Genomic DNA, 22,498 nt, shown 5'->3' with positions numbered 1-22,498 from the left:
ATATATTATCAATTTTATTGAATATTTCAAAATGATTCATTTACTTTAAATTGAAAGTAATCTCTATTTTCAATATGTATTATTTATTATTCTTATAAGAGATAATGCTTACAAATATAATACAAAAGATTACAATTATACATGTATTTCAGATTCTTAAAATTACAACTATACATTTCTATATATTATCTATTTTTGGGTAAGAGTGATATTTTGTTGGAGTGATGCTTGTTATATCTCTCTATCATGCTTTTTCCAGCATTTTTTTGAATTATTTTTGTTGAAAACTTGAAATGCTGGTAAATGTAAATAAACACATACTATAATTGACTTTACTGTTAGTTTCAGAGAACCTAAGAAAGCTGAAAGTGAATACAAGACACATTTTTCTTTGTTGTCGATGACCCGAAATCTACATTGTACAATGCAGCGCGAAGATGTGACTAACATTGTACCTACAAAACAATTCTGATTAACAAACAAACTCTCCTTGTGAATGATAATATTAAGTGGATTTTCTTTTTTCGTCTGTCATGTTGCTTCAACATGTACCGACCTGAACCAAGACGTTTGCTTTTCTCGTTACTTGGGCAGTTCTACTTTTGGCCAATAGACCAAACAATATCTTGATATCACTCAAATTATCCTAAGTAGTGATTTATACTCTCTCAAATAAGAGGTCGAGTTGTAGTACTTAGGGATCGAATTCACATGGAGCTAGGGAACCAATTAGTCTAATAGTTATATGATTAAGTTAGGCTAATTGTTTATAAAACAGTAAATAAATATAGTAAATAAAGCAATAAACAAGTTGAACAAGACAATTATTCAGCTTGACAGAGAGTTGTTTGATGGAAAGATGGTTGCTAGATCTAGGGTTTCTATTCAGGTAATGAGGATTATAATGATATAGAGACTAATTGTTGCTTGCAAGATATTATAGAACTCAAACAATAACAATAATCTACCAGCTCTCGCATGTCTAGATTATCTATCGCTAGATCTAAGATCTCAGCTCTCGCATGTTGATTTTGTAGAAAGTGTCAATCAATTATTTTATAGGAATATCGATCGATACACCTTTCACAATATCGATCGATTAATCTATTGGATCATCGATCGATATCGCTTCTAGCAAGCTTTACGATCGGGTTGAATATGTGTTCACTAGGGTTCCTAAATCAACTCTCGTATGTTTCTAGCAATCGTAGCTCAATAGAATTCAGTTCAGAGAAAAGATCAAGCGAAGTCATTGTGCCTAATGATTCCAAGATTAGGGTTCTAGTTCATGACTCTAGAACACAAGCAGTAAGAACAATCCTATGATGAATATCATAACTTAGCAGTTCTATATTTTGGGCTAATCTCTCATAACCTATCTGAACTTTAAACCTAACAAGTGGATCTATTCAAACATGAAGTTTGTCACAGAAATCATAGAAAGAATAGATGAAATTGCAATAGATATAAAAACCAAAGACAATGGAGTTCCAGGAGGATTCTGAAGGAGTTCCTCCTTTCTCTCCTAACTAAGAACAAACTCCTTTCTCTCCTAACTAAGAACAAGAGTTAAAGAAAGCTTAGCCGTCAACAATGGCTTAGAAAACACATAAATAGGGTTTCTGGTCGTCCAAGGGTATTATGGTAATTTGGGGTTGCCTCTGGGCTTCAGTCGGTCATAAAATATGCTAGGCCCACATTCTGGCATCCATATCGATCTATATCATGAGTTCTGCATCGATCATTATACGTTCCTCTTCTCGACAGCTTCTTCTCGCGAGGCAGACTGACCACTCTTCAGTAAAACGGGCACAACGTCTGCTACAGGATGCTGATTGACCTCAAACTGGTGGCATTGGAAATCTAACTCAAAGCTATATTTTGTATCAAAAGATGGGCTCAATCTAACGGTGAGAAGGTCTCCATCTATAGCTAGACATCTGATACGTCTGTGCAGTTCTGCACCTCAAAAGACTCCAAAATAACCATATTTCTCCAGAACGTACCTTAACCTGTAAATACTCTAAATAGACTCTATATAGTAGTAAATATATATAAAACACTTATAGAACATGGCTAAAAGTGGGTAAAATCCATGGTCTATCATATCTACATAAATGGAATAAATAGCACTAATCCAAAATGATAAAGAATGATGCTTTTTTAGATTGAACTTTAGTTAATTGTTCCAATTTTTCCGCTAATTGTTCTATCTTTTATTTCAGCTATCAGCTCAGACAATTTTTGAGGAGTTGTTTCACATCACTGATATGAAGTTTTTTTCTCAAGCAAGCGATGATATCACTCATTAGTCAATTCTCCGCTAACTTCACTTATCAAAATATTCTGCAAACTAAGCCATTCATTCCAGCAAAAATTTCCACTGCTTGCTATGATATAAAATTAAAGATATCTTCACAACACTGACATAAAGGTTAACTCTTTTATATCTCACATGTAGTTTGCTTATAAAACTGTTTTAGCATATATGACTTACACTTGTGTCATCTGCTAGGAAAAAATCACATCTTGAATGCCTAGACCCATGGCATCGTACCTCATGTGTTTTCTTTCAGGAAGCTCCGACAAAGAAGCTTGGATGCTGGTAACGTATTCTTGGGTTAGTATCACTTTTGGAAGATCAGGTTCTGGAAATCAGCTAGTCCTTCTTTTTTCCTAATTGTTACTGTTTTCTGAACATATATACTCAAGTTAGTTGACTGTGAATATGATCAAAGAGAAAAGATATAGATTATGAAACATAATGAAAGATTCTTTAGCTTAGGACATGAACCTTTTTTTTCACCGACAGTGTCGGCTCGGCCCTGATTGGAGAGAAACCATGTCTTGATATTTCATTGTCAGTTGCCTTCCTAATTTCTGAAAACACATTCATATTCTTATATTCTACTTGAACCAACAAAAAAATGAATCTGATAGGTATAAGAGAGGTTACGTTCGTCAGAAGAAAAGGATTTCAAATGAGGAGGGAGATGACGTGGAGGAACGAGTGGAGGAGATTCAAACGGAGGGAGTTGATGACGTGGCAACGCACTTGGAGGAAGAAAAGACTGTGAGTGAAGTAGAGTCTTTGCCGTTAGAGTTGGAAGAAGAGGGGAAGACGTTTAAATAAGAATAGAGCTGTTGCATTTCTCTTTATGCTTTGTTTGTACTTTGTAGACGATATGAGTCTCAAGGTGATCGTTATGAGATCGTAGATGTATGATCGATATCGCTATGAGATAGAGATCATCATCTGAACTTACAGAGTTTTACATTCTATTCAAGGAGTTTTCAGTTTATCACTTTCGAATTACAAAACTCTATCATTGGTGCGGTGAAATGGTTCGATCTTCTCAAATCGCGACGATGTCCTCGAAATCTGATTCTTACGAAGTTACAATGGAGCCGACGAAGCAGATCCAAGGTCAGGTGACATTTTTGATGGGAGCATATGAGAAGTTGTGCGATGATGCTAAGTTGAAGGATGATCGCTCCGATTCGTTGGAATCGCGAGTCAATTCGTTGGATACGAAGCTTTCCTCGATGGATTCGAAGCTCGATTTAGTGCTTAAGGTGTTGGGTAAGCAACCGATGCCGGATCGTTCTCCGATTCACAAGCCGTTACGAGATTCGGTGCTGTCCTCGACTCGCTCGCAGGTACGGAGCTCTCACTTCGAACGAGTTAGGGCACATTCTCCACTAGGTTATCGCGATGATCGTTTGAATCTGGATAATCGTGAGAACATGTTGAAGAAAATTGAAATGCCGTTTTGCGATGGTTCGAGAGTGTCTGAGTGGATGGTTGATGTGGAGTATTTTTACGAGTTGGGAAGATTTGACGAAGATGAGAGACTGGAGCTGGTTCCGTTATGTTTGAGAGGGGCTTTGAAGAAATGGTTCGCGTGGGTGATGCGTCGTGGGGGTTTTCGTAGCTGGAAGGATTTTAAGCAGCGTCTGTTTGTGCATTTTCTAAATCAATTGAAGATGAGCCTAGCACTAGACTCTTTTCAATTCGTCAGACTGGCTCAGTTGCTGAATATGTGTTAGAGTTTGAGGATTTTTCTGCTCAGGTGACGGGGTTGGATGATCATCACTTGGAGTGGATATTTTATATTGGATTGAATAGAGAGACGAAGGAAGTTATCCGTATGAAGGAACCACAGGGGTTGGCGAATTACATTGCGGCAGTGCTTAAGATGGAGTCTAGTACATTTTGTCGAGTGGTGAGCGATGCATCAAAGGGTGGGGCGAGACAACTACAGACTGGAGTTAATAATAATATTCGTAATGGAGGTTATTATAATAATGCGCAGAAGCCATTGGCAATAGAGGCGAAGTCATATAAGGAAAACATTCCACCACCTAGGTCTTCTCAAAGGCCGATGCAACGTCACTCTGATGCAGAACTTGAATCGTTGAGGAGGCAAGGACTTTGTTTCAAGTGTGGAGATAAGTGGTCAAAGGCACATGAGGCAATTTGTCCAAAGAAGGAGTTTCGTGTGTTGATGGTGATTAATAGTTTTGAAGTGGAATTGTTGAGTGGTGTGGAGGAAGAGGAAGTGGGTGACGAAGAGGTTGTTTCGGAGATGAGGACTTTGTCTATGAATGCGTATTTGGGCATTGATGCTCCAAAAACCATGAAGTTACTAGGATGTATTGCTAGTGCTGGAGCAATAGTGATGATAGATAGTGGAGCTTCTCACAATTTTATCTCTCCCCAAGTGGTGCAGCAGTTGCGTTTGAAGGTTTGTGAAGATAACAGTTTGGATGTGTTACTTGGCAATGGAGTGATTGTCAAAGGGTTTGGTGTCTGTAAGGGCTTGGCGTTTCAGTTGAATGACTCGAGCTTCACGTCTGACTTTATTTCGTTGGAGTTGGGGTCAGTGGATGTTATTTTGGGTGTGCAGTGGTTAGAGACTTTGGGGAAGTGTGAAATGGATTGGAAGGAACAAGAGCTTTCGTTTATTCATAATGGTACAAAGGTTACGGTGTGGGGAGATCGTAGTTTGCATTCCCCTCGCTTATCTCGAAAACCTTTACAGTCAAGTTATGATGTTCTTGAAGGAAGACATGGAGTTTCTCTTAGTAACACTGAGCCCATTTCACAGAGTTCGAAGGGTTTGTCAGCATTGGATGTGTTGTTGTGTTCTTGGGATGTGGTGTTTGTGTTACCTCAGGGTTTACCCCCATGTCAAGGTAATGAACATACCATTCGGTTGCTTCCTGGTGCAGGACCGGTTTCGGTACGCCCTTATCATTATCCACATGCAACGAAGATTATCATGGAGAAGATGGTCTCAGAGATGCTGGCGTGATGAATTATCAGAGCTAGTATAAGTCCTTTCTCTACTCCTATCTTGTTGGTGAAGAAGAAGGACAAGAGTCACCGTTTCTGTGTCGACTACAGAGCGTTGAACAGAGTCACTATATCTGATAAATTTCCCATTCCAGTTATTGATCAATTGTTGGATGAGCTGCATGGCGCTAGGGTGTTTTCTAAGCTTGATTTGCGTTCTGGTTATCATCAAATCCGGATGGCTGAAGATGATATAGCCAAGACCGTTTTTCGAACGGTAGAAGGGCACTATGAATTTCTTGTTATGCCGTTTGGCTTGACAAATGCCCCTGCTACTTTTCAAGCTTTGATGAATAAACTCTTTCAACCCTTCCTGCGTGAGTTTGTGTTGGTGTTCTTTTACGATGTTTTGGTGTATAGTTCTTCTATGGAACTTCACCTTCAGCATTTGGAGGCAGTGTTGCGCGTTTTTCATGATAATCACCTGTTCGCTAATAGGAAGAAGTGCGTCTTTTGTATGGATCAGGTGGAGTACCTTGGCCATATTATTTCGGGGAATGGCATTGCAACAGATAGTGTGAAGACGGAAGTAATGCGTCAGTGGCCAAATCCAAGAACAGTGAAACAACTAAGAGGGTTCTTGGGTTTAACCGGGTATTATAGGAAGTTTGTTAAGGACTATGGACTGATTGCTCGGCCATTGACTTCACTCTTGAAGAAGGATCAGTTTGCTTGGACACATGATGCTCAATGAGTGTTTGATGAATTAAAAGGAGCTATGTGTTCTACTCCGGTGTTGGCCTTACCGGATTTTGACAAACAGTTTGTGGTGGAATCTGATGCGTCTAGAGTAGGTTTGGGGGCAGTGTTGATGCAAGATAAGAGGCCTATAGCATTCTTCAGTCACGCTCTTAAACCTCGTGAGCAGCTGAAGCCGGCCTATGAACGAGAATTAATGGCGGTGGTGATGGCAATCAAGAAATGGAAGCATTATTTGTTAGGGAGGAAGTTCATTGTACATACTGATCAACAGAGTTTGAAATTCCTATTGGAGCAGAAGGAGATGAATATGGAATATCAGCAGTGGTTGGTACAATTGTTGGGTTTTGAGTTTGAGATTTTATACAAACCGGGGTGTGAAAACAAGGCGGCTGATGGGTTGTCTGAAAGTATGTGTGAGATGGATCTTTCTTTGAATACAATGCTGTTGGCTTTGACATCTCCTTCGGTTTTACAGATTCAAGACATTTACCGTGAGATTGAGGCTGATCAGCCGATTCAGTCATTGCTTGAGAAGGTGAAGGATAAGAAGGTGATATCTACGCATTATCAAGTCATTGAGGGGCGTTTATGGTACAAGAGACGGTTAATGATTCCTAAAACGTCGAGGTTTCTTGGTGTCTTGTTACATGATGCACATGACAGTGTTGCAGGGGGACACTCTGGTGTCTTTAAGACGCTGAAACGAATTCAACGTTCTTTTTACTGGGAAGGCATGTCTCGCGATGTTCAACAGTATGTAGCTGCGTGTGTCATCTGTCAAACCCACAAAACATCAACCTTATCTCCCGCAGGTCTGCTTCAACCACTTCAGTTGCCAACTCGCGTGTGGGAGGATTTGGCGATGGATTTCATTGAAGCTTTACCAACTTCGCAGGTTCAATGTCATATTGGTGGTGGTGGACAGGTTGAGCATGTATGCTCATTTCTTGAGTTTGAGACACCCTTTTCTTACAGTGGATGTCGCTAATTGCTTCATTGAAGGTGTGGTGCGTTTGCACGGTTATCCTGCTAGTATTGTTTTGGATCGAGACCGTATCTTTCTGAGCTCTTTTTGGAAGGATGTTTTTCATCTGGCTGGTACTCAACTCAAGTACAGTACAGCTTTTCATCTTCAGACTGATGGTCAATCCGAGGTGATTAATAGGTGTTTGGAGACTTACCTTTGCTGCTTTGCATCGTCTCATCCTCGAACTTGGCACAAGTTCCTTTCGTGGGCTGAGTTTTGGTATAACACCTCATTTCACACCGCGTTAAAGACCACTCCTTTTCAGGTGGTGTATGGCCGCGAGCCGCCTGCAGTGGTGAGATTTGAGGAAGGTTCGACTGCTAATTACGATTTGGAGGAAGCATTACGTGAGCGTGATCGAGTGTTGGCTGTGGTGAGACAGAAATTGCTCGTGCTCAAGAGATTATGAAGAAGAATGCAGACAAGCATCGTCGAGATGTTACGTTTACAGTGGGTGCGTGGGTGTACTTAAAGCTTCGCCCTTACCGTCAACAGTCTATGGCAAAGCGCGTTTGTCGAAAACTTGCTACGAAGTATTTTGGGCTATATCAGGTCTTAGCTCGAGTTGGACCGGCTGCTTATAAGCTAGAGTTGCCTGCACATAGTCGTATTCATCCAATGTTCCATTGCTCGCAGTTGAAAGCTGCTATTGGAGTTGATAAGGTGGTGTGTCCTTTACCATTGGAAGGTATTGAAGAATTGGAAGTGGCGCCAAAGCCATTGGAGGTGTTGGCTACTCGTTATGATGCGCAGGGTCACTTGGAATTATTGGTTCAGTGGGTGGGTCGCCCTACTCACGAGAACTCTTGGATGTTGTTGCAGGTGTTTGAGGAGCTGTATCCTTTCTTCAAGCTTGAGGACAAGCTTGGTTTTAAAGGGAGGAGTATTGATAGGTATAAGAGAGGTTACGTTCGTCAAAAGAAAAGGATTTCAAATGAGGAGGGAGATGACGTGGAGGAACGAGTGGAGGAGATTCAAACGGAGGGAGTTGATGACGTGGCAACACGCTTGGAGGAAGAAAAGACTGGGAGTGAAGTAGAGTCTTTGCCGTTAGAGTTGGAAGAAGAGGGGAAGACGTTTAAATAAGAAAAGAGCTGTTGCATTTCTTTTTATGCTTTGTTTGTACTTTGTAGACGATATGAGTCTCAAAGCGATCGTTATGAGATCGTAGATGTATGATCGATATCGCTATGAGATAGAGATCATCTTCTGAACTTACAGAGTTTTTCTATTTAAGGAGTTTTCAGTTTATCACTTTCGAATTACAAAACTCTATCAGAATCATCAACCAGATACAATAGAATGAGTTGATCATATCCCTTCACTTGTTAAACTCCGAATCTGAAAACCACAAAGAAAAATTAAAAAGAGTATCAGGCTTATGATTTGAAGGTTCACAAAATTGGAAAACAGAGGCGGAATCTGTATATATAATTATGTTAATAAACCATTACCATTTTATCCCGGAGAAGCATGTACACCTTCCATGAACTCAATTATTTTCTTCAGATTAATGGCCTACCAAAAGCGAGAAGACATGCAGCAACGGTCTGAGCAGATTTCAGATGAGAGGAGAAGGTGGGAGTTTTCCATTGTTGGAGCGTGGGTTTGATATCGGAAATAAGGAATGAGGTGGAGAGAGTGATGAGTTTCACCGAAGAAAAAATCCTTATATACAGAGAAGTAGATTTCTCAGTAACCATGGAAGAGGAGGAGGTTAATTGAATGCAGGTTCTTCAGTTAGAGGAGTGGTTTAAGTCACGTAGTGGGAGGAGTGGTTTAAGTCACGTAGTGGGAGAAGTAGATTCTTCAGTGACCATTGTTGCATGTTCTGTAGTAAGAAAGAAATTATATTTTGTTGAAGCTGCTTGATTTGAAGGTTTCTTAGACGGTTTTATAGAATGTTTTTTTAGGGATTTAATCTGAATTTATGGGAAGGAGATAATTAAATTCATCGTGGCGGAAGAGATTGAAGGACTGATTTAGTGGTAAGAACTAAAGACAACGTCTCAGCATCGAGGCTAAGCGTTACATAACCCTAAAACTGTCGTCTGAGGATTACAGTACAGGGAATGTCAACAGAAGTAGGGAAACATAGGAGGAGAATAAACTTAGTGGGCTTCATAAATATTGTCTTGGTTTGGGTTTAAAAAATATAGGACTTTGCCATTCCAAAACTACAGCCCAATCCGAGATGATTTATTTTCTCTGTGTAGAGGAAAGGGGTTTGTTGAGTTCTGACATGGCGAACTCTCCTTATTCTGCAAGGCTGAAATGGCGGTTTCTTGACATGTGTTCTCATGTTTTTTTTTAGATTATTGCAATTTGCTCCATTAATTTATAATTGTATACTATCTAATCCTGCTCACATTTATTGGTCCCTAAAAATCAAGAAATAAATAAAATAATATAAATATATTTTAAATATTTAATTTGTCGACAAAAAAAATATTTAATTTATTCACAACTAAAAATAGCATAAACTTTCACCATTGTATTATTTTTACTAATTTTTATTATTTTATTTACAAATTGTATATTTATTTCACTATTAATATCATAAGATAATCAAATTAAGAAACTAGAGCACCAACATAAATAACCAAGAAAGCGGGCCAGAGGGAGAATAATAATCGAAAGGTCAAAACCACCAAGAACCATAAACATATATACCTAAAGGACCAGAATCACAACCAGTAGCTAAAAGGTAAAAAAACACCTCACAAACTAAACAAGAACATACAAGACGGCCATGCAAGTTAAAAACCACAAAGCTCTGGATAGAAAGGAACAAAACTCCAAGAGACTAACTCCGCACACCTATACCAAAGAAAACATGGAAAAAAAAAGAAACAACTTGAGGAAGGGAGAATGGAAGACAACCACAAAAATTAGAGACTAAACTTGAGACCAGAAATAACCTTCCAAGCCCACATAGAATACACGAACAAAAACATTATCCAAACCTCGAGTGGCAAACATGGTGAAAGGGAGAGCCACCAGAGATGCGATGAAAGCTGTTAAGAGATGCGGGAATAGAGAGGGAAATTGAGACAAAACAAAATCAACAAACTATGAAGCCGTCCTCGAGCTATGAAAGAGAGCATAGAAGTCAAAACACCAAAAACTAAATCTTTAAAACCAAGACGAGCAGAGAATATTAATGGTAAGCCAACGACGATGAATACAACATCAAAGACGACTAAACTCTGACCCAACCAAGGAAATCCAGTTCCTAACATCAGGTGAAATCTAAAGAAGAAGAGGAGCAGTCAATATTGACTAGAACGGCCTACAATGCCGTGAGAATCAACCAAACAACTGAAAACTCATAAACCCGATCTACAACAAATACCATATAATCCCACAGGTGAAGAAGGCAAAAAATAACAAGAGAAAGAGGTGAGTCTTTTTCCGGTGATGGTGAGAAGCACCGCACACCAGAAAAGTAACGAAATACATAGACGGTGACGGCTCATGGTCAAAATATGGAGAGATGACAAAAAACATCTTAAAAGTTATAATTTTCAAAAGTATGAAAAAATATAATACAATTTTGACGCTGAAACCGTTAATCTTAGAATCAAAAAATGTGTAGATGCAAAGTTATTGAAATTCAATATTATTTTACGTTAGAGGCTCACTTCACTACTAACAAGTACTATACACACACAACACATTATTCAAAAAAACAAACACAAAATATATTAACGTATCACCTACTAGTACATAACACACTAAAAACACTAAATAATGCTCTTAACAAATAAAAACGACAACATAATTACATTATCCAAAAAATCATGTTCTTAACAATAATAAAATAATATTCTACGCGAAGCGCGGATACCTCCGGTATACACTATAAGCATTTTGTAATGTGCATAGGTCTTTCGCAGGGCTAAGGCACTCTTTTATTGACATACCAAATTAAATTATTTTTTTACTTAGGTGAATTTGTCCAACTAATGATATCTCATGATTTTTATAAGTTTTAGATTCATATTTTAGCTTATTATGATCATTTTAGGTTGCATTTAGGCCTTTGTGTTGTATTTGCATACTCATTTGCATATCATAGGGGTTGGAATGCTTATTTGGAAGTTTGGGGCGAAATTCAAGGGCTAAGCTGCACACTATGGAAGTCTGGGGTCAAATATTAAGTTATCCAAAGTTCAGGGACCAAGGTTGCAGTTTCAGAATATTCCCTTGGGTTAGATCGCACAATCAAAAGCTTTGGGGTTGACTCGGGTGGACCTTTCTGCACATTTGATAGTTTTGGGGTCAAAAAGTTAAATATCCAAACGTCTAAGGGCCAGATGTGCAAAAAGGGCAAAGATCACCATTGGAGCTCTCAAGCTTCACGATCTGAAGATGTCCACGACGATGGAGCTCGGCGAGGAGTGAATTGACGACGAGGATGACTCCGACGAGGTATTCCGGCGGTGCAGCCTCGGGATTGGTTGAAGATCGCTCCTGAGCTCGAGGTTCATCAATGGCTGTTGAGAAAGCTTGGTCACGGTGAGGTTCGTAGCCGAGACAGACGCGACGACCATGGCAGAGCAAGCGACGGAGATGGAGACACTGACGCCACGGAGGAAGCTTGGTCGCGGCTTGGAGGAGACGGTGGCGCAGTCACGGCTTGATCAAGGCGAGGAAGAAGGAGTTCGTGGTGGTTCGCGGTGAAGTGAGACGAGCCGCGACGGAGAGAGATTGGGACACAGCTCGGGAACTCAGCGGGCTCGGACGCGAGTTCAAGGGAGCGAGGTGTTGTGGTCGCTGTATCTCGAACGCCGCTGGGAACGAAGCGTTGGCTGGAGCGAGTGATTGAAGCGACTTGATGAACTCGCTCGGCAAATTCCACATCGAAGATCAATCACCAGAGCGACTTGGTGGAGCGAGATGCGAACGTCGCTGTGGAGAAGAAGATGAATGATTGACCGGTTTATTCCGGTTTGACCCGGTTTAATTCACTAAACCAGCTCGAGTTTGGCATCTCTTATATATAGTTTTAAACCTAAAAACCTAATCTAATCTCATTTTTTTCTCTCAAGAACTTGCCTCCCTTTGTAAAAAAGCTTGAATCTTTATATCATAATCTAAGGAAGTTCTTAATTTTATATCTTGTTTCTCCTTCTCAAAAACATGGTGAGCCTTGAATCCATCATGGGTTTGAGGTTTCTCATGGAGATTAGAGAGTAGACACTCTTTGGATTCATGGTTAAGGTAGATTAGGGTGATTAAGTGTAGATTTAGGGTGTTTTATTGTAGATCCTTGTATGAACTTGCTTGTTGAGTATTTTTAATGCTTGTTTAGTCTTGATCACTCTAAACCTGATTTCTAAACACTTCTCATCAGACATGATTAGATGAAGTGTTTGAATCAACTCAACTAAGCTCTAGTGAGATTAGCCAAGGACACTTGATGTTAAAATTGCTAGATAGTTATTGAACTTGAACTTAAAGATTGCTTGATTGAATTAAGCCAAAGACATTTGATGTTTAATGATTTCTAAGCAAATGGACATTTACCTAGACATAGGACTTGTCTAGAATTGTGTTTAGACTTAAGAGATTACTTTGATTGAAAGTTGCCACCTTTAGATTGAACCTTGATCACCTTATATCAATTATCCTTACCATGGATCCATCCTTAGTATTTGATTGAATTCTTGCACTTATTTCTTGATTGGATTTGAGATCACCTTGTTTATATTTCTAGGATATTAGTTTGTTACAAATCATCTATCTTCTTGTTTGCTTAAATTACGAAGGTTTGTGTATTCTTGGTGTTATAAGTCTCTAGTTCTCTGTGGATTCGATCCTAAAATGCTACAATGACATACCATTCGATTGTGGTATTGTTGGCACATTAGGTTAATTGGTGTGTGCTTAAACGCGTAATCAACTAACCAAGAAAAAATTCAAAATAATTAATATATATATATATAACATTTAAAATAATAAAGAAAATAACCATTTGAATTTAGTATAGATGTTTTGTCCTCCAATCTGGATTATTTAAATTCTATGAAAATAGTAATAGTTATATAGAAATAGACGTTTTGATGATGTTTAACTAAAAATAGTAGAGTTTAGGATTTTCATTTGAGTTTATATCAATCGAGTTGCAATAACAGAGTTTATTTATCAAAAAAATCAGAAGAGTTTTATAAGCATAACTAAAACGCATAAACTTGAAATGGTTTTAATTTGCCCTTTAACCATATGCACAAACACCTATGCCACTTCAAGTTTGAGTAATAGAACGCTCGTTCGACGTAAAAAAAAAAAAAGACCATATGAACAAACAAACACTAAACACCTTTTCAGTACCATTAAGGAGTTAACATTGTAGTGCCGAAAGCATCTCTTATTCTAAAATATATTATAAATCAAGTTAAAAGAGAAATTAAATAAAAGTTTTTTTTTTGAAAAATAAATTTCGGCTGATTCTTCACTCCAACTTAAGTTTCCTTTTCTTAAGAAAATTGTAGGGGTATAAACGAGTTGACTAACAAAAGCTCATATGAAAAATAATCACTGTACAAATATATTTAAATTGCAAATGACCTTTGTAAGGAAAAAAATGTTAATCTAACATGATACGGCGATTTTTAAGTAAAAGGGCAATGTCATATTCCACTATCTTGTTCCCGATAATTTTAGTCAACCAATTCCATAATCATTTTCAGCTAACAATTACTCCAATCTACCACTCCCGTATATTCCCTCTGTTTCATTATAAGTGTCGTTTTAGATTTTAGCATACGAATTAATAAAATAATTAATTTTGTTTCATTATAAGTATCGTTTTAGGTTTCTGCTCACGGATTAAAAAAACAATTAATTCTGTACATTTCCTATAAAAAAACACTATTACCTATACATCTAACCATATTTCAACCAATAGAAAAATAAATTTTGCATAAAATTAATAAATTTTGCATTGAAAATTGAAAACGACACTTATTTTGTAACAAAAAAAATTCTCTAAAACGATACTTAATATGAAACGGAGGGAATAGTATTTTGTTAGTACCATATGTTCAGATAGTCATCATTTCATAAATTTATGCGCGGAAACAAATATAAGAATGATTAAAAATTGTAATCATTTGGTTTATTTATATTTATATGTGTTTCTTAATAATCGTATGTTATTTTATCATAAAATAACTATCTTATACAATATTGTATTTTCTATTTAAATCACGCAAATGGATAGAAAATTTAGCAAATAAGTTATTAAATATTAAACAAAAATTTTGGTTGCAATTTATGATCACCATAAGAATAAATTATTGTACTGGAATTTTCTATAAAATTTTGAGAAAAATGGAAGTGCTAGGGTGATTAGGCCATGAAGAGTGGATACTACAGGTGAGACATGCATTGTGGTGCATGTTGTCACGGCCCGTTTTAACCCAAAACGTTCATGAAGACAACCAAAGATCGGGTCGGGCCAAAGGTGAATCAAACCCACTCCACTAAGTATTTTCTTAAGCTTTAAGTCTTTTGTAAAATATCTTAGGTATGGAGAAGTGTAGAGAAGTGTAGAAAAGTGTAGAAGGTTGTGGAACACTTGAGAAGAAGTTTCACAACCGTTAGATCGGTTTGATCTGAACCGTTCGTTGAGGAAGAGAAAGTGTATATAAACGGGATCACCCCTCACTTGTAAAGACACCAAGTTTTAATAAGAAAACACTTCTACAAACTCTCTCTCTAAAATCGTCCATACGTACTCTCTCTCTAAGTGCTGAGCGAGTTGTCCGAAAGGCTGACTTAGCCAACCACAAGGGTGAAAGTTGCTAAGGCCGCACGATCTGATTGCAGTGAAGAAATCAGTCCGTGACAGTTGGTATCAGAGCCGAGGTACGATCCAGACAAGGGGAGACTCTGGCCGAGTGGAGAAAATGGCTAAGGGAGATAAACAAAAAGAAGGGAGCTCACAGTCCGGCGTGGAGGAGCGTGGAAGGGAGTCCACGGCCACACGTGCTGGCACCCAGCGGGAAAAGAGTGTTTCTCGTGAGGCTCTGGGTGTGGCTGTGGGCGAGATGGGTGAGAAGCTCGAGAGGGTCGAGCATACCGTCACTGAGCTGGAGAGTGTTGTGTTCGGTGGGCTTGAGGAAGTCAAGCAAAATGCTGCCGACTTGGACTCTCGGTTCATTCGGCTTGAGGAGCTGGTGACGGGATCCATGCAAGCTTTGCGTGATGACATCGAGGGGATGAAGGCACACTTTACTGCGATGGAGGAAGACATCACGCTGGTCAAGAGGGCAAGCGCAAACGCTGAAGCCGTTGGCGGAACCAATTTTGGTAAGGTTGAACTTCCGAAACCAAACCGGTTCAACGGTGTGCGGGACGCCAAGGAGGTCGAGAATTTCCTTTGGCAGATGGAGATATACTTCGACAATCTCAACGTGGTGGCTGAGAATGCGAAGGTGAAGGCTGCGACGTCCTACCTGTCGGACACAGCCATGCTATGGTGGCGAAGGAAACATTCCGAGGTCGAGCAAGGAACATGCCGGATCGATACTTGGGATGATTTCAAGAAAGAGTTGAAGCGGCAGTTCTACCCGGAGAACGTCGTGTATGAGGCTCGCAAGAAGTTGAGGGAACTTCGACAGCGTGGCTCAATCCGGGACTATGTGAAGGAATTCACAACGCTCATGCTTCAGATTCCGAACATGACCGCGGAGGATCTTGTGTTCTACTTCACTGATGGACTACAATCTTGGGCCAAGCAAGAGTTGCAGCGTCGGGGAGTCAAGATGGTGGACGAAGCCATCGCGGTGGCCGAGTCGCTAGTTGACTTCCGTACCTCTGGTCCGTCCGAGTCCTCGAAGAAGAAGGAGCAGGTCGTGGCCAAAGGTGGGGGAGCAAAACGGGATACTGCCCGACCATCCAACTCAAGGAGTTTTGAGAAGGGTGCTCGTCGGGAAGACTTTGAGGCAAGGAAAAAGTCCTTCGTTCCGAAGGGAGGATGCTTTGTGTGCAAGGGGCCACATGCGATGAAGGACTGCCCGAAGATGGGGTCGTTATCGGCTATCATGGAGTGTCGGGACACCGAGACTCCAGAAGAGGAACCAGGGAAGATGGGGTCGTTGCAACTTCTCAACGCCCTGAAGTCTAACCCGGTAGTGAAGCCGACGGGTAAAGGGCTCATGTACGTTGAAGCTCGGATCAACGATAAGCCGACCCGAGTGATGGTGGACACGGGCACCACTCACAACTTCATGGTGATAGACGAAGCTGTGAGACTTGGTGTCAAGTGGTCCAAGAAGGATGGTTGGATGAAGACGGTGAACGTAAAGGCTCAACCCGTCAATGGGGTAGCTCGAGGGGTCGGGATGAAGCTGGGAAGCTGGAGCGGCCCGGTGAACTTCTCAGTCATTCCCATGGATGACTTCAAAGTAGTCTTGGGAATGGACTTCATGAGACAAGTCTCAGCCATACCCATTCCTGCGTTGAGCTCGGCATGCATCCTCGAGAAGGGATCACCGTGCATGATTCCAGCCTTAGAAGAGAAAATCGATGAGACGAGGTAACTATCGGCGATGCAGGTCACCAAGGGGGTGAAGAAGGGTGAACCCACGTTTTTGGCCATGATGAAGGTGGAGGATGAGCCCAATAACGTTGAGGACATCCCTCAAATCATCAAAACCGTCCTTGAGGAGAACAAGGACGTTATGCCGGCAAAGTTGCCAGAGAAGCTACCATCGAGGAGGACGGTGGACCACCAGATCGAGTTGGAGCCAGGAGCCAAACCACCATCTATGGCGCCTTATAGAATGGCTCCATCCGAACTGGAAGAGTTACGGAAACAACTCGATGAGTTATTATCGACGGGGAAGCTGAGACCGTCGAAGGCACCTTATGGGGCCCCAGTTCTGTTCCAAAAGAAGCATGATGGCTCATTGAGGATGTGCGTGGACTACCGGACCCTTAACATGGTAACGATCAAGAACCGTTATCCCATTCCGCTGATTGCTGATCTATTCGATAGGCTTGGTGGGGCAAAATTCTATACGAAGATGGACTTGCAGAAGGGTTACTACCAAGTCCGGATAGCGGAAGGGGACGAGCCGAAGACTGCGTGCATAACGCGGTATGGGTCGTTCGAGTGGCTGGTAATGCCATTCGGTCTTACGAACGCCCCCGCCACATTTTGCACCCTGATGAACCAGATCCTACAGCCCTACTTGGATCGTTTCGTGGTGGCATACTTGGACGATATCGTTATCTACAGCAACTCGATGGAGGAGCATGTGGAGCACTTGCAGACCGTATTTCGGGTTCTCCGCGAGAACGAGTTGTTTGTGAAGCGAGAGAAGTGTACTTTCGCCACCGAAGAAGTTCAGTTCCTTAGCCATGTTATCGGCCATGGAAAGCTGAAGATGGATGAACCGAAGGTCAAAGCAATTATGGAGTGGGAGGCCCCGACCAAGGTAACGGAGTTGCGATCTTTCCTTGGTCTGGTCAACTACTATCGTCGGTTCATCGAGGGGTATTCAAGAAAGGCGGCACCACTGACGGACCTTCTCAAGAAAGGGAAGACATGGGACTGGTCCGAACCGTGCCAAGAAGCCTTCGAGGGACTAAAGACCGCGGTAAGCCAAGAACCTGTCCTTGCCTTACCTGACTTCAGCCTCCCTTTCGAGTTACACACGGATGCCTCCGACTTTGCCATCGGGGGAGTGCTGATGCAAAATGGACATCCAATTGCCTTTGAAAGCCGTAAGCTTAATGAGACTGAACGGCGGTACACGGTTCAAGAGAAAGAGATGACTGCGATAGTCCACTGTATGCGAGTTTGGAGACACTATCTTCTTGGGGCACATTTCTCGGTCAAGACGGACAACGTGGCGACGAGTTACTTCCAGACCCAGAAGAAGTTGTCCCCAAAACAAGCAAGATGGCAAGACTTCCTGGCTGAGTTCGATTACACTTTGGAGTATAAGCCAGGAAAGGTGAACGTGGTGGCCGATGCACTAAGTCGGAAGGCAGAGCTGGCAGTGATGAGCCAAGTCGAGGGGACCATTATGGCTCGAATCCGAGAGGGGCTGGAACGTGATCCAGTCGCTAGGGAGCTGGTGAAGCTATCCAACGAGGGGAAGGTGCATCGATTTTGGGTAGAAGATGGGTTACTCTACACCAAAGGTCGAAGACTTTATGTGCCTAAGTGGGAAAGTCTTCGACGAGATATCATTCGGGAGTGCCATGATACGCGATGGGCGGGCCATCCGGGACAGAAAAGAACGATGGCACTTGTCGAAGCTGGATACTCTTGGCCACGGATGAGGGATACCATGGAGCTTTATGTGAAAACTTGTCTAGTCTGCCAACAAGACAAGTCGGAATACAAGCAGCCTGCGGGATTGTTACAGACATTACCCATCCCGGAGCGACCATGGGACTCGGTCTCGCTTGATTTCATCAGTGCGTTACCTAAGTCCGAAGGGTTTGGATCCATCCTGGTGATTGTGGATCGATTCTCTAAATATGGGACGTTTGTGGCTTGTGATCGGGACTGCACTGCGGAAGAGGCAGCAAGGGCGTTCTTCAAGAACGTGGTAAAACTTTGGGGACTGCCTCGGAACATTGTAAGCGACCGAGATCCCCGGTTCACTGGGCGCTTATGGACATAACTGTTCAAAATACTTGGGACGGAACTAAGCTTCTCAACAAGCTTCCACATGCCTTACTTGAAAGTTTTCTCCGTCACTTTGTAAGCGCCAACCAACGGGACTGGGCGAAGTTGCTGGACATAGCTCAGTTCTCTTACAATCTTCAACGCAGTGAGGCGACAGGACGGAGCCCGTTCGAGCTTGCAACGGGACAGCAGCCATTGACTCCGCACACCTTGGCCACGCCAAGGATTGAAGGGAAGAGTCCCGGAGCGTTCATAATGGATAAACAGTGGGAAGAACATGCTGACCTTGCCCGAGCATGTTTGGAGAAATCCCAAAAACGGATGAAGAAATGGGCAGATGAGAAGAGACGGCCTTCGGAGTACTCAGTGGGCGACCTTGTACTTGTGAAATTACTTCCACAACAGTTCAAGGCATTCCGGAGCCTGCATAAGAGCTTAATCCGGAAGTACGAAGGACCGTTCGAGATAGTTGGGAAGGTGGGAAAGGTTTCCTACCGACTCGACCTACCGGATACACTTAAGATCCATCCGGTCTTTCATGTTAGCATGCTGAAACCGTACCATGCTGATGAGGACGACCAAACCCGAAGGGTTTCGACTCGAGCACCACCCGTGGTGACTAAGTCTTATGACAACGAGATCGAAGAGGTTCTGGCGTCCAAGGAGGTAAGGAAGCGGGGAGTCCCGAGACAGACCCATTTTCTCATCAAGTGGAAGGGACTTCCAGAGGCAGAAGCAACATGGGAACCGGAAGAAGACTTGTGGCAATTCCGGGACATGTTGAAGGCATACACGGTGACGAGGGCGTCACCGGCTTAGGTGGGGGAGGATGTCACGGCCCGTTTTAACCCAAAACGTCCATGAAGACAACCAAAGATCGGGTCGGGCCAAAGGTGAATCAAGCCCACTCCACTAAGTATTTTCTTAAGCTTTAAGTCTTTTGTAAAATATCTTAGGTATGGAGAAGTGTAGAAAAGTGTAGAAGGTTGTGGAACACTTGAGAAGAAGTTTCACAACCGTTAGATCGGTTTGATCTGAACCGTTCGTTGAGGAAGAGAAAGTGTATATAAAGGGGATCACCCCTCACTTGTAAAGACACCAAGTTTTAATAAGAAAACACTTCTACAAACTCTCTCTCTAAAATCGGCCATACTCTCTCTCTAAGTGCTGAGCGAGTTGTCCGAAAGGCTGACTTAGCCAACCACAAAGGTGAAAGTTGCTAAGGCCGCACGATCTGATTGCAGTGAAGAAATCAGTCCGTGACAATGTGCTCAGCAGAACCTCAGACCCAATTCACCTTTCCCGTTGTTCCCTTTTCATGTCACCTCTACAAACCTTCTCCTTTGCTAGCAAGAAAAATATAATAATAACATATCAGTTTTTCATAGTATATAAATTAATTCTTTTTTTTTGCTAACATTTTATATAAATTAATTATTTCATGACCAACATTTATAAACAATGTCTCCAAAAATTATTAATTCTTTTATACCCATAAAATTCACAGGTGTAAAATGACGGAAATTACGATGATAATTTCTACCCATAATCTGTAAGAAAATTGTTTTATTTAGAAACCTGATTCCAAAGTTAGACGTAAAAAAATTTATGAACCACTGGACTATACTTCGTCTCAGATTTAATTATAAGAGAAAGCTAAATATTTATTGATGATAATTAAATAAATAATTAAAAGCTGTTCGGTTTATTATGTAAAATCAAACAGTAACTGTGGGTGAAATCAACTCATAGTAAAATCCTTATTTTGAAGTAAAATCTTCTACTCTAAATTTTTGTCTATTTTCTACTTCATACGTTTTTATACACTAATTTTTTTTCAATCCTATTTCACTTTCAAATTATAATAGATAATAAAAAGATTACTTTGAAAATAAAGCATAAAATCTTAAAATTAGTATCCACCAACACTTTAAATTTTGGAGTTATTTAACTAGTTTATTAAACTTTCAAATTGATTTTTATATCATAAAAAACTTTCAATTAGGTTTACTTTTTCATCAAGTCGAAAATGTAACTTGTTGACCAGTAAATATACTAACATATACTAACATGTCAGTTTTCCGATTTTTTTTATTAACTAATAAAAGCAGTTAAGAAAAAATAAAATAAGAAATATAAATAAAAATTAGATAATTGCAGAAAATTTTAAAATCGATTTTGTTTTGAAAAATATAAATTATTAAAATTAAACAGTTTTTCATTTTTAAGGGGAAATTACATGTTTACCACTTTCATGCTACCACTTTTTATTTTTACCACCACTAAAGGGACATTTTCAAAAATATTTTTTTTCATTAAGTTGGCAAAAGACTCTTATGCACTTGTTCTTCTTATATATAATAAATAAATATTTCAATAAATAAAAATCCAAAAAAAGAAAAAAAATAATTTTTTAAATTTTTTTCGAATTTTACTATTTCGAAATTTAAACCCTAAACCCTAAAACTCAACTCTAAACCCTAAACCATCAATCCTAAACCCTATTTTTTTAAAATACGAATCCTAAACCCTGAAACATGAACTCTAAACCCTAAACTCCGAAACATCAACTCTAAACCCTAAACCCTAAACCTTCAACTCTAAACCCTAAAACATCAACTCTAAACCCTAAACTCTAAACTTCAACTCTAAACCCTAAATCATCAACACTAAACCCTAAAATATGAACACTAAACCCTAAACCCGAAAAGTAAACTCTAAACCCTAAAAAGTTAACCCTAAACCCTAAAACATCAACTCTAAACTCTAAAACTTCAACTCTAAACTCTAAACCCTAAATCATAAACCCTAAAACTAGAGTTGATGTTTTAGGGTTTAGATTTGAAGGTTTAGGGTTTACGTTTAGGGTTTAGAGTTGATGTTTTAAGGTTTAGATTTGAAGGTTTAGGGTTTTAGGGTTTAGGGTTCAAATTTCAGAAAAATATAGAGTTTAGGGTTTAGGGTTTAGAGTTATGTTTTCGGGTTTAGATTTGAAGGTTTAGGGTTTAGAGTTGATGTTTCGGGGTTTAGGGTTTAGAGTTGATGTTTCATGGTGTAGGGTTTAGAGGTTATGATCTAAGGTTTAAATTTGATGTTTTAAGTTCAGATTTAGGGTTTAGAGTTTACGCTTAGGGTTTAGAGTTGATGTTTTAAGGTTTAGATTTGAATATTTAGGGTTTAGGATTTCGGGTTTAGAGTTGATGTTTCGGGGTTTAGGGTTTAGAGTTGATGTTTCATGGTTTATGTTTTATAGTTGATGATTTTGGGTTTAAAATTGATATTTTGAGTTTAGATTAGTTAACCGTATGTTTTTTTTGTCAAAGTTAATTAAAAAAACATTCAGATTTTTTCGTTCTTTTAAAAAATCATATAAAAACTCTAAAAACTTTTCAAAAAATAAATAATTTTGAACATATCACTGTTAACAATAACATTTTTCGTCATATCAAAACTAAAAATAACATTTTTCGTCATATCACAGTGACTATAGCGTCATAACCATTATTATCCATATGTTAGAAATTATCATTTTGAAAAAACCATATCTTTTTGGAAAATTATACAAAAGCTCTAAAATTTTCTTTAAAAATTAATTTCCTACATATGACTATTGACTATTGACCATTGACAGTAACACTTTTCGTCATATTATTATTACAAGTAACATTTTCTAACTTTTAATCGTTTAATTTTGATATGTTTGAAACTGTGATATGTTGATATGTTCGAAACAGTGACATTTTCTGATTTGGAT

This window comes from Brassica napus, chromosome C3 (genome assembly GCF_020379485.1).
Source record: "Brassica napus cultivar Da-Ae chromosome C3, Da-Ae, whole genome shotgun sequence".
NCBI classification, from domain to species: Eukaryota; Viridiplantae; Streptophyta; class Magnoliopsida; order Brassicales; family Brassicaceae; genus Brassica; species Brassica napus.
This window is presented reverse-complemented; position numbering follows the sequence as displayed.